Here is a 23,077-nt window from a genome sequence, read left to right as displayed (position 1 = left end):
AGATGCCATTTAGACCCCTCCCAGTCAATAGCACAGGGGACTGAGGCTCAGACAGAAGCTGTCACTTATGCAGAGTCACAGGAAATGGATGGTGGCAGCAGCAAACAGAACACTGGTCTTCTAGTCTGAGCTCCCTCCTCCCCTGCCTCCCATCTTATAGTCCTAGATTGATCTCAAACTGAGGAAAGGCAACCCTGAGTCCTACGTGGCCCAAGAGGAGGATTCAGCCTCCACAGGGAGATCAGGAGTCATGTCTCCTCCCCTGTCTCTGCCCACAGCATAAACAAGAGCTGTGCCACTCATGAGGTGGGTCTGTCAACATCAGCCCAGATCTTCTGAATGAATATAAGATCTCCACCAGGTGATGAATAAGACCAGAACAAGGAAATCTAATTCAGACAGCCCCATGTCATGATGGGAACGGTTTGTTCTGGAGCAGGGCTGACATCCTCAGTGGAAATCCTGAGGCAGCCTGCTGTGGCCCTGCTTTCCCAGGGTACAGCAGAGAAGAAGGCAGAGGCAAGGATGGGATATTTCTCAACTCATGAAAGACTGTTTGGCACAGCTCAGCATTCAGGGTTCCATAGGGGAGGAGGGGAAGGATCTAGAACCAACTGATGGGCTGATGAGCTGCCATTGAGAGGCAACATGCAGATCTCAGGCACTGACCCTGCCCTGAGGTGAGGAGCACACCTAGGTGGCAGTGGCCTGGTCCACACAGCTCATCCTGTGACTGAGGCTTTAAGGTGGTCCTCAGGAGTGAGGGGCTGCTCAAGTGTGTCTCCTTAATCCCTTACTTGGGGAGCCTAACCCTTGTGTGACTGTATTCAGTAACAGGTCTTTTCAGGCGGAACTCGAGGTGATAGGGTTGGTCCTAATCTGCAGGACTGGTGTCCTTATAAGAAGAGGAAGAGATTCCGGATTTCTCTCCCTCTGCCCCTATACGCAGAGAAGAGGCCAGGAGAGGACACAGTGAGAGGGCTGTAAGCCAGCGAGAGAGAAGCCTCACCCCAAACCAACTTTGACCTTGGATTTCCAGCCTCCAGAACTGCGAGAAAACCAATTTCTATTGTTTACACCATGCAATCTGTGCTATTTTTGTAGCAGCCCTAGCTGATCAATACAGGAGCTGGCAGTGAGGGTGGAGTCTCAAAGGGACAACCTGAAGCAGACGGGCCAGGGCGGTGGATTCTTGCTGCTAGCCCTGACATGGGAGCGTCTCCTCTTGGTGAGTCTCAGCAGAATTGAACAGCCATGGACCTTCCCAGCTCTGAGAGCCTTTCATCCTTTTCTGAGGTCCTGGAAACAAGACATGTACTCCCTGTCAGTAGCTGGGGTCTTTCCAGGAAAATGGGAGAGGAATGAAATGAGCCCTGAAGGCCACTGATTGTCATCGTAAGATTACAATTCACAGGAAAAACCATCAGCACATCACTCAAAATTATTTGGTATTTTTTTTTAAATTGCAAAATGAGAAATATTTTAACCCCATATACAGGAGCAACCATGGGCTTACAATAAAAACGTATTTATATATAATTCAGATGATATATTCCAGGTGCTGACCCATGCATCCAAATAGGTTACCTTTAAATACACACAACATTCAGCTAAGAAGTCTTCTGGATATTTGTGCTACACAGGATCCTCCTAACACAGTTAGGAGCTGCACAGAACTGGGCCCGTTCCTCCTCCCTCCCTCCATTAGTTACTAAGTCGGCATCCTCCATGTCCCTCTGACACCCACTCAGGCAGTATCAATGCTCTAGCTCTGGATTCTGGGCCCAGCTCCCACCCTCAGCCTCCCTGGCTGCTACATTTTCCTGTAGATCCCATTTAAGATCAACCACCAAATGTTTTCCAAGCAATTACTGGGCACTCAGCTCGCTGCTTTGCTGAATTGTGAGATAGCGACTGAAAAGACCTTGAGGTTACTTCTAACTTGAGAGATAGGGGAGCCTGCATGGACATACGTCCTCCGAGCTCAGATATTGCTGCCAGCACGAAGTCCCCTAACTGTGGCCTCATGAGTTTTCTTTCCTCAAGTACAAAGAGACAGACTACACTTCCCTGCTCCCTTCATGGAAATGTATTCAACTTATAGGTGGGGCCATGGGATGATAGAACCTGGGTGGGATGCATGTGTCACTTCCATACTTGACTCCTAACCCTTTTAATTTTTCTGGTCTGCAAGTGGGACAAGGAGGAACCAGCATAAGGTGCAGAGGTCGTAGGAGGTGGCATGGAGACCCATGATAGCTGAGGGGCCTGTATCCCTTAATGATAGTGTGAAACAGAGGCCCCCACAATCCATGTTGGACTACACAGAGAGTAAGAAAGCAATTGGTACAGTGCTAAGCCCCTGAGTCAAGGGTTGTTTGTTCTGGCAATCTGCTTGTCCAGACTAACGCACTGACTGATTCTTAAGATGAAATAGTAGTCATTAGATGTCTAATTGAACACACCTTCAGATGGGAAACTCATGAGCATACGTAGTGCAATTTTCTAATTTCACAGCACTAGGGATGCAAACCATGGTCTGTGTGACTGCAGAGAGCTTTTCCTGATCTGTTTCTTCACTCACATCCTCCGGGCTATTGTGGTAGCCACAGGGTGCTATGGAGAGTCTAAGAGAAAACCTAACTCGTAATATCCCTGAGCCAGAGATGATTTTTCAAACTGTGCATATGACCATTTCATTGCCTAGTGTGGATTCTGTTTCTCCTCCTCATTTCACCAGCGTGTGTCCATCCCCTCCAACACACAACTCTACCTCCCCAAAGAAACCGCAGCAGCTTTGGAGCTAGATCCAGGATCATCTCCTGGGTTAATCCTCAGGTTGAAGGCAGCACGTTCAGAAAGACTAGGCTTTGCAGATGGCCTCTGGGGCACTTTGCAAAGCCTGCTGGGCTGCCTAGAGCCAGGTTTCTTGTGGTGACAGACTAGGTCTGCAACCCACAGGCATGTGGCGGTGGAGAGGTCAGCTAGGTCCTAGGCTGGGGGCCCAGGACTCCTGAGAATGCACTTCTCCTATTTAATTGAGAGGTTCAAAAATAGAGAAAGTCATTGCATTCTTAATTATTCCCTTGTTAGGCTGCGTCCCCAGCCGGGGCCTTGGCAGCACTCACCTCAGTATAAATCACATTCCATCAGCATAACTGCAGGGCTTCAGGGATCATTTTGGAATACTAGGATGTTAATGCATTGGGTTTTGTTCCAAGCAGTGAGCCACCTCCTGGGATTTGGGAATCTCTCTTTTAAATCGAGATAGCACTAATGAGCTGGTAAGGGCTCCTGACCCCCTTGACTCATTCCCTTAGTCCCAAGAGTGCTCTGAGTGTTGAAATCGGCCACATCTGCACTGTGCTGAAGCCAGGCATGGGCCTGATAGAGCCACTGGCTTTGCTTGCAACTGGTTGCATTTGGAAGCCTCCTTTCTAATTGTACTTTCTTCTCCTTCTCTTAAATTACTAAAACTCAAAGTGCTTGGTGCATAAGGCTATGAGTAAACCTTTGTGGTTATTTTGATGTCCATTGCCCTGGTATCCTATATGATGGCATTATGCTGGGTTGCGAAAGAAATGGTCCTTAAAGGGGAAGTTTATAAAGAAAGACACATTCTATGAAGCAGTTGAATATCGTTGAGCTTTTCAGTGAGGTCAGTGTCTCAGTGCCCTTAAACTTTATACATACTCATTTGAAACAGCTTCATATGACACTGTCACTATTGTAAGAGATTTATAAATATTTAGCAATTTTCTATTATACCTTATTTTAATGTTCACTTTATAATAAGTAACCTAGACAACAGAGAGGTTGTTGTTCAACGGGGACTTGTTCAAAGTCACAGAGCTAGTAAGTGGGAGCACCAGGATCCACAGCCAGGCAGTCCAACTCTACGGACCATGCACTAGTCACAGTGCCCTTCTGTCTTCCAGAATTATTTCTGCCCCCAACAATGTGCCTCATGCTTTTCATCCTATCTAGAATGTCTTCTGTCCTTCTTTTCACACTTAGAAATCCTAGTAATCCCTCAAGACTAACAGTTTCTACATAAAGTCTTCCTGAACTTTCTATGCCACGCTGCAGTTGACTGGCCCCAAAGACCAAAAATATTGTCCTTAAGCGCATGTAATTTGGAGCTAGAGTGTATAAAATCTAGCTCCAACTAAATTCAGCTCTGCCACTTACTAGGTTTATGGTCTTAGGTAAGTTAACTTAACTTCCACAAACCTACACTTCCAGATCTTTACAATTGAGATTGTGTACCCCCACACAGGTTGTTGGGGGGTTAATTGAGTGATCATATCTAAAATACTCAGAACAGTAGTGGCTCACACTGTTATATGATAAACATTTTATTTGTTGTACATATGTTTTATTATTATTACTTATTTTTTAAAATTTTTTTTAGTCTTTGATGGACCTTTATATTATTCATTTAGTTGTATGTGGTGCTGAGAACTGAACCCAGTGCTTCACACATGTGAGGCAAGTGCTCTACCACTGAGCCATAACCCCAGCCCTTATTAATATTAGTTCTAATTCTACTATCCTATGGCTGTTGAGTCACAGTCCTAACTTCCTTGCATAATTCTTATCCTCTGCAGGATTGTACTCACCTTGAAGACAGAGATTGGTTGTGCACCTGTTTTAAAAAAAATTCCTTGTTACTTAGATTAGTATACTGGAGATAGTAGGCACTCATTTAATAGTGATTATTAATTAATGAGTAAATTAAAAAAAAACCTCTTACTCTTCCACCGAATTGCATTGATTTTGGAATAGTGCATCTCAGAGGTAATTGAATCTGTCTTAGCTTAAAGAAGACACACTCCTAAACAGGCGAACCAATGCAGTCATTAATTGGGGTGGTCAAGTTAAAAGAAAGCACAAACTTGGTGGGATTTGAATATCAATACTCTGTAGAACAGAACCAGCCTTAAGAATTAATTTGTGGCTCCTAAGTGTCATCTTTGTAAGCTTTGCTTCCCAGTGTTGTCTTCAGAGAGGTGGCCACTTATTTATGATGGGGATTCTGCAGATGTGCCCTGCTGGTGATTGAGAAACCATTTGAAGACTGATGCCTGGTTATCACCTGGAACACACAGCAAAGAACCACCCTCTCTATTATTTGACTATTTAGATCCTCAGGCTCATTGATTTCAGAATATTTTTAATGAATCATTCCAAAGTCAATAAAGCTCTTTGTCTTGCAGTGGGTCAGGAAGCTTCTGTAGGGCTCTGGGTTTGCTGGGGACTTGCTTCTTGCAAGACAGCTGCATGCTGCTGCCCCTGAAAATTGGGGCAAGAGTTGCACTCCAGGCCTGCTTGGAGACCTTAAGACTTTGTGTGTGCTCAAGGTAAAGGGAAAGAGCCCTGAAGTCTTGTGGAAGTTAGTTCCTTGGAAGGACCCAGGAAAGAGTTGTTGAGAACAGAAATTACTTTTCTCATACAGGAAGAATAGAACACTAATGAAATTCATAAATACCTCTGGTTGCTCAGGACCAAGGCATGGGCATCATCTTCTATCCCTGAGGTCATCAACAGGGCTCCAAACAGTGAAGGCAAGGACCAGGAGGCACTCAGACAGATTTGGCTCCAGGTGGTTCTTTTCCACTGCCCTGTCTCCCACTTGACACATGCCCTGCTTGCTTTCCCATAGAGCCCTGTGTAGCTGCGAAATACTGTTTTGATATTCAGGAACAGGTTTGGGCTGAGTTGGTATTTCATCTCACACTGACCTGGCTGCCTTGAATGAACTCTACGTGGAAGAGCATCCAAGTTTGCTTAGAAAGGTTTGGCTTTACTTGGGATGTGTGGAGGGAAGGAGATGGCTGGTTAGGCTCAGGGGAGAGAAGTGGTGAGAGTCAACTTCCCCTAGAGATGATCATCTTTGTAACTCAGGTTGCTGTGAGTGTTGTCCCTTCTCCCTCTAAAACAATGCTGCTGCAAACTCTTTTAAGTCATGTTTAGCCCTATAAACTAAGTTGTCAAGGACAACCATTGCCTTCTTGCTCTTTCCCATTCTTTGATATCCTTTTCACACATTCTGTTTCAGTCAGTATTTCTTGCATGGGTTAGATCATCACCATTAATCATTTCTCAATTAGTACCTCTTGTCTCTATCTCAGCAGCTGGATCCGTGGTACATCACTCATCATCTCATACTCGGAAAATGGTGGTCCACCTGACATTCTGCCTCTGCTCCTTGCACAACATTCTATCCCATACTACAGACACATCCATATTAAGTCACTAGCTTGCTTACAAAAATTCAGCGTCTCCCCATTGCCTACCAGAAATTAAGCTTAGCCTGAATTTTAACACCTTCTGACATCTGGTTCTAATCTTTCTTTTCTGTTAGTTCCTAATATAAACTATAATTCTTATTGTTGCCAAATGTATGTCATTCTTGTGGCTCCATGCCTTGCCACATAACATATTTTCTTCCTGGAATCCCTAACGCCCTCTTTCCTGCCTCATTTTTCAAGTCATTTGATTAATTTGCCTCTATCTCCTCCAACCTCTGTGGTCTTGAGAACTTGGTTTGTTTTCCCCATTTCACAGTTATTATCCACTGCCTTTGTTTGCAGAGGTGTGAACACCTCTGCTTACATGCCTGGGCCATTGGTTCTGTGCTCTGCATTGCCCTCTATCAGATCTATCACTCTCACCCTGGCTTTCTCCCTCCCCATCAGTACGTACCCAGGGAGGGCCAGAGTTATAATAGGCATTTCATAAATATTTATAAAATAAATGTTCTGAATCCTCCTTTGGAGGAGGTTAGGGTGCAAACCTATGCAAAAGGAAAATAATATCGATTTTATTGTCAACATTATTGTGGGGGGCACACCTTAAGGTCTTAGCTCCTAGTGGGATCTTCCTTTATCTGTAGTGATCCTGAGGGAAGGAGGCCCCTCCTTGAGCATCAACAGGAAGAGCTGCCTTGATCTATTATTTCTTTGCAAATACCATTTTCTCCTTTCCTTTTGCCTGGATACACTTTTTCTCAGCTTTTATGCTTTTTCTCAAATCAAATACTCCTGCCTTCATGAAGGTTTTGCAAGACTTCCCATCTCCATTGTCACTCTGTGTGATTTTAAAAATACATAAATGTAAAGGTTAGCACAATCGCCCACTATGTCGACGACCAGACTGCTTTCAGATTGTACCTGATCCATCAGTGGCCTGTTGTAAATGGTCCTCCATGCTGCTTTCTCACAGTCACAGATAGGAACAGGCTTTGGGCATCTCTCACTGGCTCTTCCTCCACATAGAGCCCTGACATTCTGGCTTTCTCTACTCCTGTATAAGCACTGAAGAGCCAAGTTGAAAATATGAGCTGTGGTCACCAAGGATAAAGAACGGCTATAGGATATTTGCGCCATTGCCTTCTGTCCCCTGCACCTGACACGCAGGTGTTATAGCCTTTGGTCCTCTGCATGGCTCCTCTTGTTGTTTTGTCTCTCTAGAAACCAGATACCCTATCAGTCACTCAAGGGCAAGGGCCTTTGATTTATACCTCTCTGTTCTCGTCGCCAACCCTGGCACTAAAAACAGAAGTGAGATTCAGTATCTGTTTGCCCAATGAATGAATGGATGTTGGTCAGACTCTTTCCTCTTCATTTTTAGGTCCACAGCTGGGTAGATATTCACGATGAAGGAGAACTAAAGAAGGACAAGTGATGGAAAATAATAAAAAGCTTAATAAATTATAGTTTGATTTAAGATTCTCACTCCTCACATACAAGTCCTCTCTTTCTTTGTAAAATGTTCAAGTATTCATGCAGAAACAAGCCTTGTGGGAGTTCTATCCCAGAAACTTCCAAAATACAGGTCTCATAGTGCTTTATTCCCAGCAGAAGCTTATGGTTTATTTTTGCCACCCTGAAACCCATTATATATGCCTTGGGATAATTAATAGTAGGAGATACATCTCCCCCAGGTCCTTAATTTTTGTTCATGATCACTATGAAGCAGTACAAAGGAAAAGGAAGTGGCCAACACTCTATCCCAAATTGAAATTACAAAATGATAAAAAATTTTTCTTGTGTCTTGGACCTTCTCTTAGTTTCTTTCTAACATGGCAACTGGCAGAGGGAGGCAGTGGGGCTCAACAGTTGCTCCGTTTTCCAGCCCAGATACCCACCAACTGAGGGATGGCCTGGGGGATCACTGTCATTGCAGGAGATCTTGCTGGAGTTATTGATGGCCACAGTTGGTACTGAACACACATGGAACACTTTCTTTCCGGGGTGCCACTCACTGAAACCCTGTTCCCTCCTTTTCTCCCCTTTATTCCTATTTTTTGAACCAAGGGCAAGAACAAATTGCTTTACTTGTCCACTGTGCTTAATGAGCCAAATCCAAAAACTCAAGTCAAGGAGAAAGGAGGCAGAGGACAAAGCCCAGGTTTATCATAGGGGAAAGGCAAGCTGGTTTCCTTGAGAAGCCCTGAAAAAGGAGCCCAGATCCTTGCGGTTTAAGACCAATGAACTATGGGTGAAGTGTAAGTACATGCACTTTCTTTATTTGACTGAAAGAAGAAGACCTGTTTATTTATATTTATTTATATATCTGTGCTCTATCATAAACAACTCCTGACCCCGTTACTCTCTGTAATGATAGCAGAGGAGCCCAACCTCAATAGATAGCAAAGATAAAATGATAAACTCTGAATGAATGAAGGAAGGAAGGAGTGAGTGAGTGATTGAGTGCCTTCAGAAGTATCAGGAAGACAAGGCCCCATATGACAGCCAAGCCGGTTCAAGTACTGGAATCCCAAATCCAAACCTACAGCATTTCCTTGGGAGGACAATATATATGTAAATAGAGCCATCACATTTAGAATGTCAGGCCTCAGAGGGTTCCTCTAGAGCTTACAAAGGCCACTTCACATTTCTTCATGAAATTCCAAAACTTGACAGCTTTCTTAACACAGTGATGGAGTAGAATAAAAGCTTCAAAAATCGTGCTGTTTGAAAAGTAAACTATTTACTGTTCAGTTCAGAGCAAAAATTCGGAATTTAACTATTTTGTAGCTATCCAATGTCCCCTATGACACAACAGTGATTTAAAATGTAGATAAGAGTTTTGGGCAGACAGAAGAGTGAGGAGCTATTGCTGGAGCCTAGCTTTGTGGTGGCTGAGGCTGAACCTGAGACACTGAAGGGACAGACTCGTGTACTTACAGGGTCACTGCCTGGACTACACCTTAGACTACCTCAGTTGCAGGATTTAACTGCATTTTCACCTTTCCCTCCCAAGGACATCAAAGGGGCACTACTAATATATGCTCGAATACATATTTTCTTTTTTTTTTTTAAAGTGTCTTTGACATTTTTTTTTTAGAGAGAGAGAGAGAGAGAGAGAGAGACAGAGAGAGAAATTTTTAATATTTATTTTTCGGCGGACACAACATCTTTGTATGTGGTGCTGAGGATCGAACCCGGGCCGCACGCATGCCAGGCGAGTGCGCTACCGCTTGAGCCACATCCCCAGCCCAAATACACATTTTCTTAAAGAAAGTGTTCAGTAGATAATGTCTAGGTAATAAACAAAGCAGACATTCTCTAAAAAGTAATATATGACCTCCACAAGTAAAAGATTTTTTTTTTCCAAACTGCGTGGTGCTTTGAGCCTAGGACTCATCCTCGCTGTGATTTCCAGTTGGAAATCAGGTCTTCGGATGTGTGTATGTGTTTACACACACACACTTGTACTTTAGGGCTCTGTGCCTTAAAAGCATATCAGATTCCACAAACCTTGCACATTCCCATTTGATTTTGTGGGATGGAGATGACCAGGCGGGACTCCTTGGTGTACTGTGGTCAACACTGTCTGCACAGGCCTATTAGCCCCCCCCCCTTAGCCATGGGCATCTGCTGCCCCAGGGCCTGGCAGTGTGGATTGGGGTTGGTGCCAGCGCCTGTGGAGCCAGAGCTGTTCACAGGTTCCCTGATAGGAGCTGGCAGACGTTGCCTGGGGTGGGGGTAGGACTAGATGACCTCTAAGTTCCCTTCCAATCTTAAGATCCTGTGACAGATTTAGATGACATGACACTAATATTCTGCAATTTTGGACTCTCCCCTCTTGCACAGAAGACAGACCAAAATGTGCACATATAGATAAAACTCTGACCTATCAGTTTTGTTCTTGATTTAAAAAAAATAGCACCATGATATTAATATATGTAGGTGAAAACATAACCAAATATGAAATTCTTCATACACATAAAGTTCTAAACACTTCATAATTGCAATTAAAATGCCCAAAAGCCTTAGGCAGGAATAAACCAAACTTAATTTTTAGAGGAATATAGAAATCAGTGAAGCAAACCAAGGATGTTGCCTATGGACATAAAATTCTGGCACAATTCAGTGTGATTTAATTCAACAAATAACATATACTGAGTATCGGACACTGTGCTGGACTGGACTTCAGTTCCCTGTAAAGAAGTCCTGTTCGCTTTCAGGGATTGGTGCAGTGCAGGTGATTTTGATAGGGATGCTGAGAAATAGAGCAGAGCTTCCTGCCCTGCCAGGCATAATCCATGTGTGTGCATTTGAACGCGTCATTTCTAGTCCTTGAACAACTCAGTAAAGGTAGTTATTCTTATTCTCTCTTTTATGTCTGAGAAAACCAAATCAAACAGAGGTTAAATGACTTGACCTATATCACCAACCTATTAAGCATTGATTAAGATTTTGAAAACACAACTGTCTAACTTCAAAGCCAAGAGGCTTTATATTATACCTGCATTTCTCCACTTTCCATAGCAGCCAGAAACACCTGGTAGAAGGGACAAAGGAGGGGTTCACTAGCCCTGTGAGTCTCAGCCCCTCCTTGCAGGGCCTCTTGTGCTGCCCAAACAGCCCCTTGCCTTGTTGTTATTCTAAAGGGGCCAGATGGGTGATCCAGGCAGCGAGTGGTGGATAGCTTTTAAACCTGACTTTGAGCAATGTTAAATACTCCATATAGTCAATTTAGGTCAAGTGTTTTTCAGCCATGTTTATAAGGTCTTTCTTCTGTTTAAGCCAATTTGACAACAGATGCGACCTCCCTGACAGAATCTGTTCAGCTGCTGTGAATGGATCTGTCTACCCCGAGCCCTGGTTCCTGGTCAAAGGGCAAAGCGTGCCTGGAAGTGAGGCTTTGAAAAGGTGCTTGGTGTGGTTTCCTGGAGTAAGTCACATACTGTCAGCCTTCTAGTCCCTTTCCTGCTATTGGAGCTAGTTCTTCACCAAAGGTGACACTCACATGAAAACAGCAGGTTCCTCCTGGCAGCAGAGATACATCTTTGCCCCCTGTGATGGGCTCCACTAGCCAGGCAGCCAGAGGCAAGATGTGTTTTATTCGTGAACATCCTTCTTGTTTCAGCACATAATGGACTCTAGTTAGGAGACAACACAGTAAACGCAGCATAAACATTGGGATGTGCAGCTGGAATGAGAGTGCATATAAATAAGAGTGCTGGGAGCCAGGGAGGTAATAAGTCAGGAATGCAATGGAGAAAGGTTATTAAAAGTGAAGCTTGTAAAAATCTGCAACAAGGCTGAAAGCTCGGAGCGTTTCTTGATTGCAGGAGTAAAGGTAGCAGACTATCTCATCTATGCTGCTGGCCAGCTGGGCTACTGGACACTGCACTGAACATCCTGCTGCTATACACTTTGTTCAGTTGTAAAGCTGGGATTTTACACACTTAAAAAATGTTCTACAGTTGTTGTAAAGATGTGTACCTGAAAGCATTATGAAAAAAGCTAAAAGTACTACAGAAATACAAGGTTAAATTATTCTAAATTTTTGAAAGTGGCTGAAATTACTCTTACACATCAGAACGCTCTTGTTGGTTGAATATCAAACAATGTTCTGCTTTATAAAGGAAATCTCTCAGGGACATATCAGGCATAAAAGGAAACAAAAGTATTGTCTACTATGCTATAGTCAAAACAGAAAGGCCCTTTGATTAGCTTTGTATTAGTCAGGATCTAGTAGGCTATGCTGCATTAACAAATGAATCTCAAAATCCCAGTGGCTTTATAACAAATAAAAGGAGGATGTTCGTATCTTTCTGGGCATTTTTCTAAGGTTTTTCCTCCAAGCAGGAGTTTCTGAGTCCCAGGCAGCTTCTATCCAGTAGCTACCCCACGACTTCTAAGCATTACCACAGTAAGGGATGAAAGGGCTGGAAGAGCCCTTGATAAGATGTTTTTAATAGTAAGGCCAAGTGGCTTATCACTTTTATTCCTGTTCCCTTGTCCAGAACCCAGTTTTATGGCTCCAAGCCAACTGCAAGGGAGGGTGTGAATGTAAAAGAACTTATGGATGTCTTGGTGGATTCTCTGTTTGCTTTGCCTTTCTTAAAGTTAGTATCTGGGAGATGAATCTACAGAGAAAACTTGAAGATGTGGAAGAGACCACACTGCTTGGTCTGTAAGTCTTGCATGTTTTGGGGACAAAACAAGGGACCCAAAAGGGTTTCTCAACCAGTTGTGCATCGGTTATATGGTCCATTGTTATTTAAATTCTGGAAATTGGTGTGTCTGCTACCTGGTTTATTCAAGGTAACACTTAAGTAATTTAGCCATATTTCCAGGCTAATTGCTTCCATGCCATCTTAGCAGCTATGATATAATTGGGATAGTATTACCTTTTAGCCTTCTAATGCTCAGACTAATAGCTTTGGTCAGGCATTTTACTATTGATTAAAATATTTTATTAAAAGCCTAGAATCATTGTGTAAAAAGAAAAACTTGTTAAATGCAGTCATATATACCTTAAAGTCTAACATTTGACATTTTCATAGTCTGAATTCATCACAAATGGCTCACATTAGTTACTACCTACAACCTATATCAATTTTAAAGTGATTCAGAGGTAGCTTTTAGAATTGCAGAAGATATTTCAGCAGCAAACTCACTAAGATTCTCTGTGAGATTTATGACTTTGAGGCCTCTGTATGAATGACTGGACATGTATAGAAAGAAATCAGTATCTTAAAATAGCAGTCTGCATTTAAGTTAATTTTAAGTACCTTTGCCAGATGGACAACCAACTGTTTTTGTCAGTGTTTGGAACTTTCCAGCAGTAAAATGCTGGTGTGTAAAGGTTACCCTTTCGTTTTATCTTCAACAATGCCGTCTGTTCCTCCATTGCGTCCATTCTCTCCATTTGTGAGCTGATGATTTGAATTCACTAATCCTCAACTCCATCTGCTTGTTGCCTGTCAACAGTTGAATGGATTTCAATAAATTTGGAATCTGTAAATAAATTGTTGAATAAACCTGAATGGTGGGTACAATATACACACCGAGGATGGTCAGCAATTGAATTTATTTAGATGCACTGAGGAAGTCGATCTGCTCATGCTGCTCATGTCTTATCATCCAGGGGCCTGATGGGAATTTCCTACTTTCTCAAATGCTCAAAGTGGTGGCATCAGTTCCTTTCTAACTTTGCAGATGAAAGTAAATTTGAGCCAAATTTAAACTGATCCCTATTTTCCCTAGGCCCTTGAAAGTAATCATTCCTTTATCCTTTCTGCATTTCCATCAGTTTTCCAACAGAAATGAAATGAAAAAAAAAATGAAAGAAAAAAAATGGCAATATAACTTAACACTTCTATGTATTTTCTTTTTTCTAGGAATTTTAATATATTATAATACTAAAGGCATTGTTTAAATGTTTGGAAAATGCAAGAAAATTTATAAGAATTCCAGGAATTCTGTTGATATAAGATGAAATGAATTATGTGATAAAATCTTATATAACAAGAATTACCTTATCCCCAACTACCATGTGCTGCTAGTGTATTATAGTTCAAGTACTACTAAGAATTTTCCATATGGTATTTGATTAATATTTACAAAGAGCTGGTGAGATAATGAAGATATTTTTTTTCTGTACTATCTTCTGAAGTTTTAGAGTTTTAAGTTTTCACACTTAGTTTTAAGACCATGATCATTTCACATTAATTTTTATGTCTGGTGTGGAGTAATGGTAAATTTTAATTTTTTTCCATATGGTTAGTCAGTTGTTCATGATCATTGGTTGAAAAGATGATTATTTCCCCATTCAATAAGCCTTCCCTCTGAAAATCAGTTGATCATATATGCATATGTATATTAATGTTTTGAATATGTTTTTATGGATTTGCCTATTCCTGTGTCTTACTATGACTCTATAGTAAGTTTAGAAACCAATTATGTAATTCCTTTATTTTTTATTTTCAAAATTGTTTTAGATATTCTCTCTCTATCCCTTCCTCCCTCTCTCTCTCTCTCTCTCTCTCTCTCTCTCTCTCTCTCTCTCACACACACACACACACACACACATAGATATTTAGGAATCAAATATCTTTCTTAAAACAATTCTACTGAGACTGTGATTGGATAGAGTTGAACTAATAGATCACTTTGTGGAGTACTGGTATTTTGAATCAATCCACAAACAAGTAATTTCTAGCCATTTATTTTAGTCATTTTTACTTTTTTTGTGTGGGTACCAGGGATTGAATTCAGAGGCACTCAACCACTGAGCCACATTCCCAGCACTATTTTGTATTTTATTTAGAGACAGGGTCTCCCTGAGTTGCTTAGCACCTTTCCTTTGCTAAGGCTGGCTTTGAACTTGTGATCCTTCTGTCTCAGCTTCCAGAGCTGGGATTACAGGCATGTGCCACTGTACCCTGCTGTTTTTAATTTTCAAAGCCCAATTTATAGTTTTTAAGCAAACAAAGCTTGCACAAATTTTGTTAAATTTACCTTTGAGAATTTTATTTTTCTTGTTTTTTTAATTGATTAACATGTATTAATGGTACATACTGATGGGGTTCAGTGTGATAGTTCAAACATGCATACAGGATGCATTTGATACTATTCTTGATGGTATCTAGGGGTTGGTTTGTGGCTCAGTGGTAGAGGGCTTGCATCACATGTGAGGCATGGGGTTCAATTTTCAGTACCACATACAAATAAATGAATAAAATAAAGATCCATCAACAACTAAAATAAATTTAAAAAATTGATCTCTAATTCTTTTACTATACAGTTGATTTTTATATATTGATCTTGTTTCCTATAGCTTGATTAAACTCATTATTAGTTCTAGAATTTTTATGTAGATTTGTGAGGATTTTCTATGTATAAGATTTTGTCACCCATGAATAGAGATTCTCACTACTTCTTTTCCAGTCTGCACGCCTTTATTTCTTTTTCTTGCCTAAATGAGCAGGTTAGGCCTCAAGTACTGTGCTGACTAGCACTGAGAAAGCAGAAATCCTTCCCTTGCTTTTGTCCTTTATGGGAAAGAGCTTATCCTTTACTAGTAAATATTATGTTAGCTCCAGGTTTCTCACAGATACTCTTTATCAGACCTGAAGAAGGGAATTGGTATTGAATTTTGTCAAATGATTTTGCTACATCTATTTTTCAGGATCTTCCATTTTTTCCATTATTTTCAGAATATGATAAACTATAGTGATAAATTTTGGAACATTATATCAATCTTACAATAATAATTCCTGCTTTGTTGTGGCTTTACATATTGCTGTATTTGTGGGCTAATATTTTGTTGAGGAATTTTGCATTTGTATTCATGAACAATATTGGTCTATGGTTTTCTTTTTTTATGGTATCCCTATCAAGTTTTGGTATGAGGGTAATGCCAACCTTATAAAATGAATTACACAATGTTATTACATCTATCTTCTGTCTTAAAAGAGTCTTGATGTACAAATGATATTATTTTTTTCTTAAAGGTTTAATAGACTTTATCAATGAAGGTATCTGTGCCTGGAGTTTTCCTTACTAGAAAGTGTTTAAATACAAATTTAATTTTCTTATCTATCTATGCTTATATTTTCTACTTTCTCTTGCTCTTTTAGCAATTTGTATTTTTTTAAAAAATTGCCAATGTCATCAAAGTTATCAAATCCACAGCCATATGATTATTCAGAGTATTCTAATTTTAAATGTGATAAGAAAAATGATATACAACCACTCACTTCTAATGTTGGTAATTTGTGTTTTCTGCATTTAAACAATTTTATCGAGATTTAAGATTCTCCTGTTTTTAATCTCACTGTTATTTTTCTATTCTTTGCTATGATTTTTAGTTCATTGTCTTTGTTCTTGTCTCTATCTCTTTTTTTCTTCTTCTAACTTTGGGTTTAATTGGATCATTTCTTTAGATTATCAAAGTAAAAATTTAGACTCTTGATTTCAGGCACTTTTTATTTTGTAAGATAGCATTTAATGCTGTAAATTTCACTGTAACCACTGCTTCTATTGCATCTCAAAAATTTTGACAAGTTACTCTTCACTTATTCAGTTCTAAATGTTTTCTAATTTTCCTTTTAATTTGTAAGTTGACCCAAGCAATATTTAGAAATGTGTTTATTTGCAAATCTTTGGAGATTTTCTCCATCTTCTTCTTTCTCTCTTTTTATTAAGTCCTATATAATTCCGTTTTGGTCAGAAAGTATACTGTCTATGATTTCATTCCTTTTACATCATACTTGCTTTTTAAATCTAGAATATAGTTTTTCCTGATGACTGTTCTATGTGTACTTGACAATTATGGGTGCTTCATAATTATTGACTATAATGCACTCTAAATGTCATTTTGGTCAAGCAACATGAGAACATTGCTCATGTTTTCTTTAGCTTTATTATACATGTGGAAAATTAAAAATATAATAATAGATTTTTGTGCTTTTACTTTTGTTCTTTCAGCTTTTATATTTGGAGGTTCTGTTGTTAGATGCTTTCATATTTATTCTAGTGAGTAATTAAGATCATCAAGGCTTTCTTACGATTGATATTAGCATAGAATATACTTGTCCACCTTTTTACTCTTACTATATCTGATTTGTACTTAAAGTGAGTTTTTGTTGAGACAGCATAATTGGGTCTGGATTTGTAACCTGGTCTAGAAAAAAATCTGTCTCAATGTAATTGATTTATATTTAGTATAGGTATCATTGTGGTTTGTTAAGTCTGCCATCTTTTCTTTGTTTTCTACTTGTACCATACACACACACACACACACACATTCATTTCTTTTTTCCTGCTCTTCTTCCTTCTTGGGATTAATTTGGTAATTTGAAAATATTCAATTTTGTCTTTACTGTTGAAGGTTGGTCTATAGCAAGGATTCTTAAAATTGGTCAAAGGACATTGGCATTTGCTGATCCATTCTCTGCCTATCTGGCTTATTTATCTAGCCTTTCAAAGTCCATTCTTCACTTACTGAATCAAAACCTCTGCTGGTATGACCAAGCAATCTGTCTTATTAAGCCCTCTCAGTGAATCTTCTATATTCCAAAGCTCAAGAACCACCCTCTGACATTCAATATTTGCAAATTAACACTTCATAGTCTCCTTTCAAACTATATTATTCTCCTTTGACTATATGAATCTTAAAATAGTTCACTTTCATTGTCTTCCTCCTGTTATTGGTCCAATTATTGTCATATTTTTCCTACATATATTACGGATCCCACAATACCTTTTACTTTTGACTTTAAAAGTTAATTTGAAAAATGAGATAAAATCTTTTATATCTATCTATATTTTGATCATTTCTATTGGTTCTCTTTCCTTTATGTCAAGGTTAGCTTCAAGTTCCTTTAATAGCTATTAAAGTAAATTTTTTTCTCTTGGCAATAGATTCTCTCAGCTTCTGTTTGACTGGATATACCTTTATTTCATTTTTAGGTTTATTGGTATTTTTGTGGAATAAATATAATTCTAGGTTGACTAATTTTTTGAGTTCTTTAAAGATGTTATTCCATTTTCTCCTTGTTTGCATTGGTTTTGACATGTAATCTGTGTTCCTTTTTATTTTTGATCTTTTATGTGTTATCTCTTTGCTCTGCTTTTTTGGTATTTTTTCTGTATCATTGGTTTATAGCAAACAAATTATGACGTGCTTTGGTACTGTTTACTCTGTGTTTATATTGCTTGGGTTTCATTAAGCTTCTTGGCTCTGTGGGTTAATAGTTTTCATCAAATTTGGACAATTTGGGATGCCATTATATCTTCACATATCTTTCGGTTCCATCCTTTATTTCTGACTTTCATTATACGCAGGTCACTGAGGTTCTGTTTACTTATTTATTTATTTTGTTTGGGGAATTTTTTTTTCCATCCGCGGCTCTGTTTACCATAATTCTTATGTCTTCGTGTTTACTGATCTTCTTAACTCAGCATCTAATCAGCTTTAAAGCCTCTCTGGTGGAAATTTCTTTGCAATCATCATATTTTTCAAAGGTAAAACTGTGGTTGTTTCTTTGGGTAGCTCCCTTTACTCTCCTTTCAAAAGTATGTGTGTTTCCTTTAAACATTCTTCTGTTAGTTCTATTTCTTATATAATTCCCAGTTATATTTTTATCAATTAATTTTTCTTTTGATTTTAAGTCACATATTTTTGCTTCTATGTCCAGTGAATTTTGATTGGATGCTTAATATTGTTTGTTATGTTGTAGAATATATGAGTTTTTTTTTCTTTTAAAGAGTGTTTAAATTTTAGTTGTTAGGCAATAAAGTTATTTGCAGATTAGCTTGACCATTTTGATTTTCTAAAGGACCTTGTCTGTTGCTTGTCTGTTTGAATGCATGCACAGCTGGCCATCACTCCAGGGCTAATTTAAGTTTATCTTTAAGTTGTGGTCTTTTGGGGGTCTCAATTGAGTGTCCTGGATGAGCGGTGAAATCTTACAATTTTGACTTCTGGAGACTCAAGTGTCTCCCAGTCCTGAATCAGCTTGTCGACTTACTTGGTTTATCCTTGTTGAGTCGTTCTTTGTCTTCATGGAATGTCATCCTATGAACGAGCAGCCTAATATCCAGTGAAAGACACGGGGAGGCCCCATGCTGATTTGTGGAGCTTTTCTCTTGCATCCCTTTCTCCTCTGTGGCACTTTGACCTGCACAACTTCACTGCTTCACCTCTCGAAACTGATCATTGGTTTCTCTTCTCTTGAGATGTAGTCTCCAGAGTGTCTCTACGAGGAATGTAAGGCAGCTGTGAAGCTCACTTTGTTCTGTTTCCCTTCTCTTCATGGTCAAAGTCCTGAGCTTCTGGTCCAATTTTATGTGTTTATAATTAATTGTAACTGTTTTGTATTTCCTGTACAGTGTTTCCTAATCATTTATGGGTGGAGGGCAAGTCTGGTACCCGTTACTTTATTTTGGCTGCTGTTGAAGGTCTCTCATTGATTTCCTTTGGCTGTTGGTTTACAATTTGAACAATGAAACATTGGTTTGTTTAATAAGGATTCTCAAAATCATCTTCCTTCTCCTGTCCATATATAAATTATTACTTTGTAAAATTCTTCAACTTAATATCTGGCTATCTGGTTTTAGTAACTTCTATCTACATATTGGAAAATTGTGGGCCAACTTCCCTATTTGTTTATAGCTTTAAGCTAGATACTGGGCAGGACATTTTAATACTAGACTTGTTTGTGTTATACAGATTAGGTGAGGCATATACTATGGAAGAAATACCCCATATTCCAGTGGCTTGGAGCTATGGTCTAAGTTTTTTTCTTATTCATGCAAAATTTGCTAGAGGTCAGATCAACCCTCAGGGCCTCTCAAGTATGCACTGAATCCATTATCCAGGCTGTCCAAACGTGTGGTTCTGTAATCTCCATACTCGGTTTCCATGCCCACTGCCAAATGAAGAGAGAATTAGAATGTCTTTCAGGGTTTTTACTGCCTCAGCCTGGGAGTGAAGCATGCCATTTCTACTCACAGCCATTGGCCAGAAATAATTACTTGGCTCTAGGCAGGTACAAGGGATATAACTTCCGGTGTGTCTAGGATAGAAAGACCTCAGTACTGACCAGCGCTAGTGATGTCTACCAGAATTCCTCTGCAACTGATGTGGTCTTTCCACTAAGGAAGAGGCATCTCTGACCAAATTGCCTGTCTGCCATCCCTCCAGCTGTTCAAAAGTCTTTCACATCCATCATCATATTAATATGTTTCCACATTGATCTTGGAGTTTAGCAGAACAGATTATTTGGGCCATAAAACTTTGGGTGAGATGTAATGAAGCCAGACACAGATTAAGGGAGAGAAACTGGAGATTTTTGCTGGGGTGATTAGGGTATGTGTATAGGTGGCCTGGAAGTGTGAGGGTCCAACAAGGGTGATGGTTTGGATATAGGCTCAACTGACTGCTCAAGAAAGGATACTGACCAGCTTCTAGCCAGGGCCTCAAAACTGGGTCAAGACAGCATTAAGAAAAACGAGGTCACACAGGTATTTTTGTCCTCATTTCACATTTAGGGAACTGAGTCCCATCAGGGTCAGATCATTGTCTTAAGGTCATGCATTATTTCCTAGAGGGTTCTAGGGCTAGAATACAAAAAGCTGATACACAGATAGAAATGTTCCCAGTGCAGTGAGTTCTATGATGGGTTGAATAAATGTTTCCATGGATCACAGGTGCCTGGGCTCCCCACACTGTGACTTCATTTAGGGGTGTGATCCTCTACTTCTCATGCAGGAACATAGTGTGGCTGTGTCCTGGAGGGGTCACTGGACTCAGGTTCTCTTCCTTCTAGTTCTCAGTGAAGAGAGTGTCTTTCCCCTAAGAGGAAGCAAATGAACGGCAAGCACAGATACTATGCCAACGTGGCCGGCTTGTGAGATTGGCTACAGTTAGGGCTGGAGAATGGAGGTTTTCCAACATTAGATTCTTCTGGAACAAGAATTAACCTAAAACTTCAATACCATCCTTGCTAAAGGAGTATAGCATGGGACCATCACACTCAGTGGTACATTAGGAGTCTCAAGAACTTTATGGGGTCTCTGCCTACCGCCTGTCTCCCAGGCATTTCTGTCCAAGGCAGGCCTATGACCATAGTAGCAGACTCTCTGGGACAGACAGGAAGTCCAGGAGGTTGACATTTCCTGGTGTCTAGGCTATATGGATTTTAAGATCTATTTGCAAACACTATAGAAAAGCTAAATTGAGTTAATTTGAGGTTTTTTGAGTTGAAACACTAAATTAAAAAAAAACAATTTAAATATCTAACTCTTTTAGAAAAAAATCAATGGTTTAAAATTAATTTCATTTTTTAAACTTACTGTTAACTCAATAAAGCCTTTTGGGCTTTTTAAGTTAATTGCCTTTGAACTCATTCTAAATTCCAAAGTCTTTATAATTTTGATAATATTTTAAACACTACCCTCACTAAAGCAGTTCATATTACAAACCGAGAAGAATATAGAAAAAATTAACAGGGCCCCGGTGTAGGAATGATGCACATGTTTTTGAAGCATTTCTATTAGTTTTCAGACGGGTAGGAGTGATATTATCCCGTTTTTGTTTAAGAAAATTGCATGTGAATACGAATCTATATGTATGTGGGTAGAGTGAAAATTTATGTATTCGTGGAAAAAAATCTGCAAGATTGTATACTAGACCATTATCTCTAAGGGATGAGAAAATGAGGATTTTTCTATAATTTTTAAAGTTCTATTTTAACTTCATTAGTTCCAGCAAGATTTTTCTAAAAAAATTATAATTGGTAAAATAAGTAATTTAAAAAATTTAAATCCCTGAATCAATTTGAATGTGATCAGATCCAGCGTACTTGTGTGTGAATGGGACTTAAAGCTCTTAGCAGTGTGGTCACTTATTACCCATATTTTCAATACCACTAGTCTTCCACAACAACAATTTTTTAAAAGTTTCATAATACTCTCCTTTACATGTATATAATCCCTTCTTGTTGATTTTTTTTAAAATTTTCATTTTAGTAAGAATATCTGTTCATTGGTTTACATGGGTTTAAAAGAGCAAAACAGTAAAAGCATTCTTTTCTCTGTCCATTCCTCATCTCCAGATGGACCCATTTTTTAAAGTTTAATGTAAAATTTCTAGGCAGTTTATTATCCACATACAAGTGCCATCAGTCCTGACTATACACAGTGGAAATTTAAAAGTTGATGGTGTTTCTCCCTTGCCTGACACCTTCTTTTACCTATTTCTAATTCTTCTAGTAATAACCTAAGTATGATTTACCAACTTAAAATATGGTTGTTGACTTGCTTTACTATTTGAGAAGTTGTGTCACTACTTCCTTCTTTCAACTTTCTCTCATGTTTTAGCTTGAAGTCTCTTGGTATGGAGAGGATATCAACATAGCTATTTCTTGACATGTGCACATGCCATCACACCTCTTGTTTCTGTTAGCCCTCTTGTTCCTTTGCCTGCCTTCTTTAGGGCCAGGGTTGGTGAAGGGTTAGGGAAATCGATTCCATGTGCTTTGTGTGGCATTTGCAATGTATGGCAGGACTCTGGTTCATTCGGTGACCACCGGCCCTCCTACTAGAGAAGGCACTGGCTCAGGTTTGCAGACAGCAGACTCTGTGTTCTAGCTGATAGAAAGCCCACAGAGGAAAGGCAGGGATGGGTAAATGTGCCTTCTTCCACTGCCTTGCATTTGTTAAGAACCTAGTCTGATTTCTTTTAGTATGTGGGCACAAGGGCCTGGAAGGCGTTAAGGCTTTAACTAAATGAAATATTTATCCTGTCCTCTGGATGTGCTCATGAGTAAGAAGGACAATCAGATTGGAAAATCTCACACCCCAGGGGCCTCAGTACTTCCCAAATTAAGAACTGTCTCTGGAGGGGGAAAGGTTAGCAAGCCAAGAGCTGGGGATTTTCTGGAAGTAGTTTTTCAGAAGCATTATCTCAATGGCCCTGTCTGTCAGCTGGAGGTCACACAGGGCAACAGACTTCAAACTGAGTGGAGTTTCCAAGACTCCTGCTAGCCCTGGCAGGGAGACAGGGGGGATTTGAGGGAACCATAATTACTGTGACCAAGAGAGAGCTGCTTTGCCCACCTTTGCCTTGTAGAAATAATCCTTCTATCTGTACAGCACTTTTCAAACCACCCTTGAGTCCACCCTCGGTGGATTACGGATGATCTTCACGTCAGTCAGACCTAACCCGCTCCTTCCTCAAGGCATAAAAGCAAGGCTAGGACACTTGTGCTGCTAGGTTAAATCCTCCAGGGCTCTCCTCACTTCTGCCTCACTCCTAGTTCTTT

The sequence above is a fragment of the Marmota monax genome, unplaced genomic scaffold, assembly GCF_021218885.2.
Source record: "Marmota monax isolate L192 unplaced genomic scaffold, Marmota_monax_Labrador192_F-V1.1 WCK01_AAM20220418_F8-fsc00010, whole genome shotgun sequence".
In the NCBI taxonomy this organism is placed as follows: Eukaryota; Metazoa; Chordata; class Mammalia; order Rodentia; family Sciuridae; genus Marmota; species Marmota monax.
This window is presented reverse-complemented; position numbering follows the sequence as displayed.